This window comes from Palaemon carinicauda, chromosome 27, assembly GCF_036898095.1.
Source record: "Palaemon carinicauda isolate YSFRI2023 chromosome 27, ASM3689809v2, whole genome shotgun sequence".
Lineage (NCBI taxonomy): Eukaryota > Metazoa > Arthropoda > Malacostraca > Decapoda > Palaemonidae > Palaemon > Palaemon carinicauda.
This window is the reverse complement of record NC_090751.1, coordinates 9,585,833-9,590,832: the sequence shown is the minus strand read 5'-3', so window position 1 is coordinate 9,590,832 and position 5,000 is coordinate 9,585,833.

Below are 5,000 nucleotides of genomic sequence, written 5' to 3'. Positions count from 1 at the left end.
ATGTTTTACATATTTAAAAAGTAAAATTAAGAATTATTACCTTGTATTCCTAATGGGACAGCAATGCGTTGTCCTATGGCATCCAGTTGATTATGTTTCCTCATCACAAAAGAAAACAGCCAAAACTCGTCATCTGCCGTGTAGTATTCCATTACAAAACCCAATCGTTTGATGGGAGGTGATCTATGGGAAGTTATCTATGGTGTATAGCTGCTACAAAGTCTATTTCTTATCACATTCACTATTCAATTAGTAGCTACTGTTGGGGTGCTTCAACTATTTGGTTTACCCTTCGTGCAGGGTGGCCTTCCGGTTCCTGATCGGTTTGCTTTCGTGTACACGAGTTTCTCTGTAACGTCGAATCCACCAAGTGTTTCGTTTACACCAAATATACACGCACTATATTAAACACTTGTATGATTGCTGTCTATGGCGACGAATATTATTTGCCTTTCTTTTGACGTTTCCATTGTCAGATGGGAAAGGTTTCGAAAGCCAAGTTAGATCACTGCTACCCACGCGCACACTAAAGTCACTCATTTGATTTCCCCTCACTTATGAACCAAACCATTTGGGGAAAAAAAAAACTATTCCAAAATTCTTTAATTCACGTAAGCTATTGACATTATTTACTTTATCTCTTATATTTGTTGCCTCAATTAGTTTTTAAATTGCTGTGTTATCTTATACAATAAACAATATATAAGATCCGTAAGCGCCGAAAGCCCAATTGAGCCACTGCTACCCACGCGCTCACTAAAGTCACTCATTTGATTTTCCCTCACTTAAGAACCAAACCATTTACTGAAAAAAAAAAAAAAACTATTCCAAATTCTTTAATTAACGTAAGATAATTACATTCTTTACTTTATCTCTCATATTTGTTGCCTTAATTAGTTTTATTCAATTGCTGTGTTATCTTATATAATAAACGATATATAACATTCTTAAGCTATCGTGTACTGGAACGTTAAAAATCACCTTTACGAGCTGCAGGGCTGCCAACCAAACCCCCACAAATCGGTGCATTTTTCTTCATCTCATCAATCTTGTCTTGGTTAAACCCAATTCGTGGGGATTGGTATGCCTGTTCGTATCAAACCTTTATTTCCATTCTCATACAATATGCATGAAACCTTTAGTTTATATAGTTTAACTTCTATATAGCTCTAGTATAATTACACGCTTTCATCTCAAATGTTTTAAGATAAATTTGGTTGATAAAAAAATTTACTCGGTCTCTAAACAGCTAACAATGTTAACGCATAAAAGATCTTACTCCCTAGGCCTAGTCCTATGTAGCTTTCTAATACCACATTAGTTTTGTTTAGTATAACTGACCTTTTATGCATTTAATAAAGGAAAATTTAGACTTATTACCTTGTATTCCTCATGCGATGGCAATGTGATGTCCGATGTCCCATGATCTCCAGTTGGAAATACATCCTCATCACAAAAAAGGACTTACTGCAAAACGCATCTGCCATGTTGTATTTTATTGCAAATTCCAACCGTTCGTGAGATAAGGCAAGTTAGATGGGAGGTGATCTATGGGAAGTTATCTATGGTGTATAACTGTTACAATGAGTCTATTTCTTCCCACATTCACTACACAACTAAAAGCTACAATTGAGCTCCTTCAAATATTTGGTTTACCCTCGGATGTCGTGCAGGGTGGCCTTCCGGTTCCTGATCGGTTTGCTTTCGTGTATGTGAGTTTCTCTGTAACGTCGAATCCACCAAGTGCTTCGTTTACACAAAATAGATCGCATTATATTTACCACTTTTATGATTGCTGTCTATGGCGACGAATGCTATTTGCCTTTCTTTAGACGTTTCCATTATCAGAGGGAAAGGGGTCGAAAGGCAAGTTGAACCACTGCTACCCACGCGCACACTAAAGTCACTCATTTGATTTTCCCTCACTTATGGACCAAACCATTTTAGCGAAAAAAAACTATTCCAAAATTCTTTAATTTGCGTAGGCTATTTACATTCTTTACTTTATCTCTTGTATTTGTTGCCTTAATTAGTTTTATTTAATTGCTGTGTTATCTTATATAATAAACGATAAATAACATTCAAGCTATCGTGTACTGGAAAGTTAAAAATCACCTTTACGAGCTGCAGGGCTGCCAACCGAACCCCCACAAATCAGTGCATTTTTCTTCATCTCATCAATCTTGTCTTGGTTAAACCCAATTCGTGGGGATTGGTATGCCTGTTCGTATCAAACCTTCATTTCCATAATCATTTGATAATTTGAAAAAAAAAAAAAAAAACGCTTAAAATAAACATTAACCATGAAGTTTATATAGTTTAATTTCCTTATAGCTCTAGAATAATTACACGTTTTGATCTCAAATGTATTAAGATAAATTTGGTTGATAAAAAAATTTACTCGGTCTCTAAACTGCTAACAATGTTAACGCATGAAAGACCTTACTCCCTAGGCCTAGTCCTATGTAACTTTATAATACCATATTAGTTTTGTTTAGTTTAACTGATATTTTACGCATTTAAAAAAAGGAAATTAAGACTTATTACTTTTTATTGCTCATACGATAGCAATGCTATATGCCACGATCCTCAGTTAAGAATGCATCCTCATCACGAAAGAGGACCTGCTTCAAAACTCCTCATCTGCCATGTTATAATTCATTGCAAATCCCAACCGTTTTGAGATAAGGCAAGTTCGATGGGAGATGATGTATGGAGTATGGCTGAAACATGGAGTCTATTTCTTTTATCATGAACAACTGCTTTATATCCAACTTGATGTTTCATGGCGATGGTAATAATTAATAACTGCTGTCTAGCTGATTCAAATAATTGCTTGTTCCCCAAGGGTGGTGCAACATGGCCTTCCTGTTTGTTTCCATGTATACGAGTTTCTAAAGGTGTTTCATTTACACTATTCAAGCAATATTTTTAACACTTTTATGAATGCTTTTGATGTTTCCATTTTCAGAATTTGAAACGTACCGAAAGCCAACCACTGCTACCCACGCGCACACTAAAGTCACTCATTTGATTTTCCATCACTTTTGAACCAAACCATTTGGTTTAAAAAACATATTTCAAGGTTTTTAAAATTCGTGTGGCTATTTTTATTCTATACATTATTTTTATTATTTCATATTTTATGCCTAATTTTTTTTAATTGCTGTGGTATCTGATATAACAAACAATATATAAGATTCGTGAGCTATCATGTACTGACATGTTAAAAGTGTTCTTTGCGAGCTGCATGGGCGCCAACCGAATCGCACAAGTTGATAGATGCATTTTTATTTATATTCTCTACTTTATTATATATTTTATGCCTTAATTACGTTTTTTTTTCGTTGCTGTTTCCTTATATAATAAGCGATATATATGATTCGTGAGCTATCGTGTACTGCAATGTTAAAAATACTCTTCGTGAGCTGCAGGGATGCCAACCAAACCCCACAAGTTGATGGATACATGTTTATTTATATTACCAACTTTATTTTATACTTTATGCCTTACTTAGTTTTTTCATTGGTGTGTTACCTTATATAGCAAATGTAGAGTAGGCTTTGTGAGCTATCGTGGCCTGGAATGTTAAATCTTTGCGAGCTGCAGGGCTGCCAACCAACCCTACAAGATGATGGATGCATTTTTATTCATATTCTCTACTTTATTTGATACTTTATTAGGTACTCATTGCTGTATTACCTGATATAACAAATGAAATATAGGCTTTCTGAGCTATCGTGGACTGGAATGTTAAATCATTGCGAGCTGCACGGCTGCCAACCGAACACCACAAGTTGATGGATGCATTTTTTCAGCTCATCAATCTGTTCTTGGGTAAACCCAATTCGTGGGATTGGTATAGCTGTTCATAACAAAATTTAATTTCAATTTCTTCTATAATAATGTGGAAAAGATGCTTAATGATATGAATGAAACATGAAATGCTTATAGCTTTTTTTAATTGCTAGACCTATTCAAACTTTCATACTGTATAAGAAAAAAGTACGAATTATGCAGTACATGGAATACAAAAATTGAAATACAGCCACAGTAAAATGGCAAGCAGTTCTTTGTTAGACAACTTCTAATAACAGACATACTTTTTATACAACCCTGTATGCTTAGGTATAAAATAACATTTAAAACATGAGGTAGAACGATGGTTAAGGTTACAAATATACTGTAAAATATGTAAAAAACTTTTACACAGTTTTAACTCTCCAAGAGAGCACTTAATAAGTGTTCTTTATAGATTCCTATCGTGGGTGTTAACTATCGTTACGCATTGACAACTCTGACCTTGGAATGGAAGGCATCGACCTTAGGGGAAACTTATTCATCATCCTGGAAAAGAAGATTTAAACTCTTGCGTTTAGAGATGACGTAAAATAATTAATAACCTGCATTGAGACAAAGGTGAATAAAAATTTTCCACCATTATTGGTAACGAATGTGAAAATCTATATACTATCATTGGGTGATAATAATAAAACAAATGTATAAAAGTTAAATAAAATATAAATATTATTACCTAAATTGGAACATAAATGTTGAAACAAAAAAATAATTACTTCAACTAAATTTCAAATATTATTTGTTGACGATTACGAGAGAAATTATTAAAAATAAAATCTTTAAAAATAGTTAATTTGCTGACGATGATGACTGGGAAAAAATTTATAAGATAACACTTTTAAAGAAATAAATTATTGTATTTATTAATTCTACGCAGTTTTGTTATAATTTAATATTTATGATCTAAACAATAGTACACGTCTCCAATTTCCCTTTTTAAAACGCTTAAAATGTAGCAATGTCTGCCTTCAAAATATCCCAAACACTGTCTGCAGTCACCCAAATAGAGAAGTCACCGACTTCCGGGTGCAAATGCCACTTTACTGTGCAAATTGTTTCAGCATTTCCGTTTCTAAATAACCTTGATTTTTACGAAGGTTAAAACAACGCCGGACTGATGCAAGTATACCTCTTGTCTTGGG